Raw genomic sequence first — 8,334 nt, 5'->3', positions numbered from 1 at the left:
TTAGATGTTAATGTTTGTCTCCATTTTAATATACAAAGTCTATTTTGTGAGCTAGGGAGGGTCACAAGCTTACAAGTCAGTTTTGGCCTTTGTCGCTCCACTTGTATGCTAGAACGTTAACGTAAAAGTAGATTAATCTGAGCACGGAATAAAGCTGGTTTATTTTAAAGAAGAATCTCTTTTCAGCTTATGACCAAGTAAAAGTTTCTGCAATGCATTTTTTTCCCTCTGAAGTGTTACAAAGCAACTACCTTCTCTCATAGGGTCAGTTAATAAGAATTAGGCTTTAACCTTATTAAAAGCTGATAACCTCAAGTATGGTTCCAAATAAAGCTATCGTTGTATGTAAAGGGTGCGTATTTTGCCCAGCCTTATGGGGAAGGGCAGTAAAGCATTTATTGGAGCACTATTATGAAAGCTGAGTGAAGAATTTTAGAATTCAGTTCATTTAGAATTCAGAAACAGTTTTCAGAATTTTTTACAGTGGTTTTGTGTATAAAGATGTAACTTATATTTTACACTCCAAAGCTTATACAGTTTTACTAGCTTTCAGTGCAAAGCTGTTCTCTTGAGTAGAATTAATTACAAATAATATGTTAGAGGAAATAAGCAGCCAATCTAAACTTATCTATTATAGTACTGTTATAACTAAAAAAGAAAAATTACATTTTTGTATCAAGAAACAATATGGGATTACAGTTTGTACAATTCCTTCGTCTGTCAATGCAATTAGCAGCACTTACTGCAGTGCTGTGGAAGTGAATTCATAATTTTTTTCCTAAGCTCCTTAGAAAGTTTTTGAAAAACATACTAGTGCTGAAGGATTCATATAGATGGCTTGAGTAGTACTTGAGGTGTAAGGGTTAAAAATTACTAGTAAAATGCATGACATCTGTTGTTAATAATATCTCAGTTCCTATGTGCTATCCAGCTCCATGATAACCAGGTAATTGTTTTCAAATCATGTTTATCAATACGACCTGCAGCAGAGATGAAGAGCAACGCAGAGGGCTGCTCACGGAGAGGGGTCCCTTTGTAGCCTTGTAATTCTGAGACACTGGTCAAAGAAGTCAGTCGCTTCAAAGAGGGTCCCCCTGCCCCCCCCCCTTTAGCCATAAATCTTACTTCTAAGTATTTTGACTGTTTCAGGCTAGTGTTTAAGCCCACACAGTGGGCACTGGAAAATAATCCTTTAATACAGAAAGAAAAGTACCATGAGCTCATTTCCGGCAGCTATTCTGTATTTCAGATGAGGTGTTTTGCTGTCGAAACAAATGCAGTTATTCATAGACTGTGGCTGCATGACTTACATCAAGGCCTATATTCGGTAAAGATAACAGATTTACTTTCTTCATGCATGTGCCCACAATATAATCCTCCTTTGATAGAACTTGAAGGAATTTTTTCAGCATTTTGTGGCATCGATGTTTTAATGCATTGAGTAGTGGAGAGGCTTTTTTCCATGCAAGTTCAAAAGTTCATGTTATGATCTTGCATGAAATATCTACTTATGTAACTGTTGTGGGTTAGGATGTACAATGTACATGCTTTTTAAATTTTTTTTCCTCTCTGTCCCTCCTTCTCCCCTTCTCCTCCACCCCATCACACCTGGCTCTCATTGCTTATCTGCAAGCCACACTTGCTCCATTGCATTATCCCAGTTCATTATCTAATACCTGAATGGGATTAATTGAGCCTCTCTTGGGAAATGGACTGCTGCTCCAAATGCCAAGAAACTGGACAAAATTTTATTCTTACTGTAAGGCTGCAGGTGTGGGTCTTGCTTCACTTGGTGCCAGTCTGGTTACTGACATCAGTGGGGGCAGCACTGGATCTCATTCCCGTAAGGAAAAAGGCAGATTTGCAGTTTGGAGGGGCCACCACAGTGTTTGCATTTGATTTGTTGCAAGTTGAATGCTTCTTGCTGATCTTTTCCCTCTCCCCCAGTTGTACCTGTGATTCTTTGGGTTTTACAAGACAGATTTTTTTAAGAAAACATTTTCTTTCCTGGTGGGCCAAGGAATCCCAGTATGTTGGGACCTCCTTATGTTAAGTAGGTACCTTTTTGACTTTTGCAATCTTTAGGGTTAGAGGTAGTGTGATGCATTCTGGAAATCTGTAGTTATAACCCAAGTTTTCCCAGTTTCTGCTCGTTTGAAAGACTTTATGATCTTCAAAAAATATATATATTAAAGGAAGCGAAGGAGAATGGAAGATACACAAGCATGACCACTGCTTGAGTAGAAATTGTAGCAACTCGGTTGTATAAGCTGTATTGAAATCCGAAGAAAGGCAGGAGCAGAAATATCACACCTTTATTAAGTGCATAGGACCATGTTTGCCAGACCCACCTTCCCGGCGGGGTCTCGGCTGAAAGCAGAGAACACAGCTAGGCAGCTTCCTGTCTTCCTCAGGCACCGGAGCGCTGGCACCTGTGTAATGAGCTGCAGGCAGATCTTGCAGTCTCACAAGCGTTGTGCCTAATTTGCTGCTTAATCTCTGAGTGCTCTCTTGTCACCGTCCTGTTGCAAAATCCCAATACAGAAGTGAAGCTGCAGCCAGCTCTTGAAAAAAGCTATTTTTTTCATTAAAGCAGGAGAGGTGATGTTTGAACTTTTTTGTCTTTACTTTTAACAAACTTTTTATTCATCATTTGAAATTGTAGAACAACTGGCACCAGCTTGTGCTAGTGTCTGTTTAACTAGTGTGAATGTGCTGGGGTGTGTAATTTTGCTCCATATCTGGTTCAGTGATTTGCCTCTATTAGAGTTATTGCTTCTGCTCTTCATGTTATCCTGTGTTTAGAACTTTTATTTGCAGGTTTACTCATGTCTTTGTAACGTGAGAAAATAATGACAACCCACTGTAAGATTTTTTTCTGTGGTTTTTACTAAGCATATCCTTCACTGTTTTTATAATGGTTTTGTATGCCTATCAATAACTTAGCAGGAAATGTAATCTCCTCTAGTCACTACAGCTCCAGCAAGCCTCAAGGAGTTGAAAACGTTTGACAATGGTGACCAACTGAAAGAAAAAGTAAATGGTGCTGATACTATGTTGCTGCTGATTGTAGCCAGTGGGGTAAAATAGGAACAAAAAGTGAAGAATCCTGCCAAATCTTCTGAGAGGTTTTAAGGCACTTGGATATAATTGATTTTAAATAGCTGACCCTTACAATAACGGTTTTATTGATCTTTGATTGCTACAAAGTGTTCAGTAAAAATTTGGGATGCAGGACCTTGTGCTTTTGGTGCCTTTCCTGAAGAGTAGTACTTGGACCACAGGTGTAGTACCAGGTCTGAAAGAAGGATATGCTGAAATACCGAAACACTGGTCTCACTGTTCTTTTGAATGGTTTGTCCATGTAGAAAACATAAACCATTTAGATTTTTTTAAATATTAACCCCTCTTATGGACATACAATTACAGAATAAATTGCTTTCTTTTTTTGGGGAAAAAAAAAAGCCCATTGTGAATCAACTGGCTATTTTGGAGAAAGTCACTTTTTTTATAACATTTGCCATATTTACCATACAGGACGAATGGGAGTGTGTGCTGGGGAGTTCCCTTGCCTGCTGAGACCAGGAGCCTTTCTTGGGCTGTGATTTCACAAACTGCTTAGCTGACCTGACTGACTGCTGTCAATTAAGGCAGAATTGTTCCTCTTCTTCCTTCTCTGTGTGATTCTGGTCCCTTCCCTGCACCAGGTGAGCTACTAGTGCTGGGCTCCACTGTGAGCTATTTAAACTCACTAACCAAGCTGAAAAGGATCCTATTCTGTTCCTGAGCTGGGGAGGTGAAGTGGCTTAACCAGGAGAACGTCCCAGCAGATTTCCAGAGCTGGCATACGACAAGCTGCGGTGATGCACTCTGGAATTAAAGGGGCAAGGAGGGGAGGGAAAAAAAAAAAAGGGGGGGGGGGTGGGAAAAAAAGAAAAAAGCAGAGGACCTCCCTCCCATTCCTGGCAGTAGTGAGCTCTTAGGTGAGACTGCCTCATGTATGAAACTGCAGCCTTGGACAGGTGCCATCCAGGCACTGATCACTCTTGGCTGTGTCTAATTTGAGGTCTTGCAATAACATAGCCAAGGTGTGAGAAGGTTGTAAATGGTTAACTGCTATACCCTGTGGAGCTAAACTCTGCCATGGCAGAGAGGTGGAGCTGCTGCAGACAGCTGGCATGGACAGACAGGCAGTATTTTATACTCGGAAGGGAAAACTACTGGGGTCTGGCATTTTGTTTTGGTGTTTTTTGTGGGTTTTTTTAACTTTAGAGCACAAGTTCTACACGGTATACAGGAAAGTGGTAAAAACTCCAGCTTCGTTACTGATATTCTTGCGGATTAAAACTGACCGCAATGGCAACCCAAGTGTCATTTAGTTATGTTACTTTATGCAGATGTCACTCCTAACTTGAATGCATATGCTAACTCAGAATCCTTCATCAATAGTTGCATTATAGAGACCTGTTGGATTGTTGAGGGTATTCTGGAGCGATGAGAAAGGCAGTAGTGGATAAGGTGCTACTTTGCAGTTTGGGAAGTTCAGGTCATTTCTGCGATACAGACTGTCGGACACTGACTTGGTGAGATCCACAAAAATACTTGGTACTTGTGCACCTTGATGCAGAAGAGTAATTAGGTGTCTGCCTGATAGATTTGTAGCCATAAAATGCCATAGAACTGTTCTGTGGATGCATAAGAAAGGTGTTTTTACACAGGAAGAGTAATGCGTTAGCAGGGGAGGAGGGGATAACAAAGGGTGCGCCTGCTAACATTTATGCACTTCAGAGGCAGTGAGTACATACTCTTGCAGGTGTTGCAACAAAAGAGAAGAAGGAAAGGGTAGAATTTTAACTGGTCCAAACTGCAGTGATTCTTTTGACTTTATTTAAACCTCTCTAGACATTTTTTTTGGTCTACTTGAAAGCAGAACCCGACCCAAGTGAGCTACAGTGAAAACACATGACAAATTAGGTACAAAAAAAAATCTGTTACAGCAAAGGTGAATCTGACTGAAAATGGAAACTTTCCTGGGAAGGGGAAGCTGTGATGGAATTGGGAAAGTAGAAGTACTAACTTGATCATTGACCACTGTATATAGGTGTCTGGTGATGCACTGTAGTAGTAACAGTTGTCTGCTGCTTTGAACGTCCTAGAGAGTCCTTGGCATCTGTTCATGCACACAGGTATGGGATCTTTAGATGCTTACAGACTTAAAAGTTCTGCATAGGGTATTGTAATAGTTATAAAAATGAAAAAGTATAGTTTGACTCTTTTTCCAGAATGTAGAGGTGAGAATCTTACTGGTTTTATTACTATTTGGATTAGTGTAATAGTTAAATCTCCCCAAGAATTTTTAAAGGTTTAAATGCTTGGGGATGAGGTCGGTGTCTTGCCAGAGACTGTATAAACAAGTAGGTGACAACAGTGGCCTTGCAGGAGAAGGCTTGTATTATGTAAGAGTTAAAAACCCCTTTCATCTGTCCAGAGATGAATTTGTCTCCTGAGAGTTTATCAGGCTTTATGGGAATTCCACCCATAACTGGGTGGAATACAGATACCTTGTCAGGTACAGAAATACTCCTTGCCATGCTCTACCTGCATGAAACTCTCACATGAGAGCAATCAAGGGAGAGAAAGCTGCTCCACAGCAAGAGGTTTAGTCCTCTAGACAGAACTCAACTAGATGGAGATGGCTTGTGCCAGACGTCCTGTCTCCTGTACACTGTTATTTTTATTCTTCCCTAAAACTGTAGGCTCGCACACCACTTGCAGCTTACATCAAATGCTGCGGTCTCGCGCCCAGCCCAGGGTTACATACTTCTGTTAGGTGTGCTGCTGCTCCTGCAGTGCTAGGAATGCTGGAGGGGTGCCACGCGCTGTTGGTAAATACAGGCTGCAGTTTGACAGTAATTGCTCTCTTCCTGGAGTTTCAGAAATTATGTACAAAAGCAAATGAAGTTGAGAGAAAACATTCTACTTTAAGTGCATTTCGTATCAGATGCTTTTTTTTTTTTTTTACACCCCTTTGAATGTGGTACAGTTAAATATATGAAGTCTGTAATAGAGGAGCAAGTCACATACTTGGAAATGTCGTGAGACTTACCTTGGCCTTAATTATTTATAAGCCTTTCTTCTCTCCTGGCCTTTAAATAAATTTGAGGAAGCAGGAGAATGCCCTGTGCCTGGAGCAGCTCCCTTCACCACACAAAGCAGCTTCTGCCACACGGCCTCTTCCTCATGAAACAGCAGCTTCCCTTGCTCCCTTCAGTCTGTCATTTAAAGCTACTAACAGAAAAATCTGGCCCAACTGACTTTGGGAGACCAAAGGAAGAATTTTTCCTACTTCTGGCTTCTTTTGGTTTTAGCTTTGGAAAAGGAGAAAAATATTCATTTATTTGCTTTTTGTGTACTAGTGGTTTGACCTGGTTTCACTGTGATGTCTCGTAAAGAAAAAAAAAAATACCATTTTGGAAAGGCATAAATATCTGCATCAGCTAATTTAAACCCCTTAGGAGTTTTTTATATTTATACAGAAACTAACCACGTTTTCTTAAAAACCAGAAGCAATTCTGAATTAGATACCACAGTGTGAATCTGACCTAGTTCTTCATGCAGGACAGGCCAGTGAAGAAGGCTGGTTGCTAGTAGATAGTGTTACTGCTCCAGGTCATGATAAGCCTTTTTCTCCCTAAACCAATACAGCTGTGCCGTCTACGGCTTGAAGGTGTTTCAGTTTGGTGGCCAGCATTGTGCTTGGAAGAGGTTCTTGGTTTTATAAGAGACATGTTTTTTACTACCTCTGTGTATGTGAATAACAGTATTCTGTTGGTGAACGATGGGGGAGAGGTATCCCTTGAAACCTGTTTTGTACAGGGAAGAGGGTAATGGTTTTAAACTAAAAGAGGGTAGATTTATACTAGATACAAGAAAGAAATGTTTTGCAATGAGGGTGGTGAAACCCTGGCCCAGGTTGCCCAGAGAGGTGGTAGATGCCCCATTGCTGGAAACATTCCAGGTCAGGTTGGATGGGGCTCTGAGCAACCTGATCTAGTTGAAAATGTCCCTGCTCACTGCAGGGGGCTGGACTAGGTGACCTTAAAAGGTCCCTTCCAGCCCAAACTATTCTGTGATTCTATGATTTCTTGCAAGAATGCTCAATGATTTCTCCTCTCCCCACCCTTGCAAGTTGCTGTGGTGGTGGTGGGGAATCAAATACCCAAATACAGTTGGAGAGATTATACATCCATACCTGCTGCCTTTGCACAGGCAATGTGCTGGTAAGGCTTCCACGTGTAGTATTGAGTGGGATAAGTAAGCATGTCTTGAGCTGGGACATAGATGGTTTATATCAGGCTCCATCTTTAAGCTGCTTTCTAGTGAAAGCTGTTAAGAGAACTTACCTTGTGCTTGGAATGAGATCACGGGTTAAAGGTTGGTTTTTTTTTTATTCTGTGTCAAATCTGTTTTTATTCTTAATCCTCTTTTGCCACTTTCAGTCTTCCCTATGTTCCCAATAGCCACTGACTTTATCCATATGGATTTTTCAAGTAAGAAATAGAATTCCAATGTCTATGATAGCAAAGGAATTGGCTTGTTGTGCATTTTTTCTCTTGGTTACTAAAACCAGAGAATATTAAACTTTACTGCTGTTGTCAGTCCCTGTCAGAGCTCTGTGGTTGGTGGTCTCCAGCCCTGTCTCCTGCTGCCCCAGACTGGGCTCCCTGGGGGACCCTTGGACCTGGTTCAACCCTGGCCGAGCCTGGGGCTGTCAATGGACCCATTTCCAGCACCCAGCTCCACTGGTCCAGCACATCTACTGAAGGACAGTGCTCCAGTGCCCTGCTGGGGTCACCCTCGGCTCCCAGCTCGGCCCCCCTCATGGGGCAGCCCTGCTCCTGCTGCTCCCTGGCAATGCCTGTGCTGTTGTACTGCACTGTCCTCAGTGCACACCTGTCCTTAGCCAAAAGTCTTAGTCTCTCAGACTGCTACTTTCTGAGGTACTTGAGAATTTTAGTGCCAGGCTTTTGATTTTTAGACGGACCTTACTTCAGCTTCTGATTTTGAGGTTTTACTTTTGAATTGTTATTCATCACAGATATTACTGATGGCTCACTTAAAGATGAGTGGTTAGATGGACAGGTAAGTTGTTTGTGCTTCTGCAAAGCTTTTTTTTTTTTTTGTAGTTGTGGTTTCTGGGACATCGTTGGGGGACATTATTTTTTTTCTTTTATATGCCTACAAACTATGCACTTTAAACAAAGGGAATTTCCATTTAGCAGAACATTTAAATTCCCAAGTTTATGCTCCTACTAAAAACCTTGTTTATTTCGG

Source organism: Phaethon aethereus (assembly GCF_964289735.1).
Source record: "Phaethon aethereus genome assembly, chromosome: 3".
Lineage (NCBI taxonomy): Eukaryota > Metazoa > Chordata > Aves > Phaethontiformes > Phaethontidae > Phaethon > Phaethon aethereus.
Note: the sequence above shows the minus strand (reverse complement) of the source record.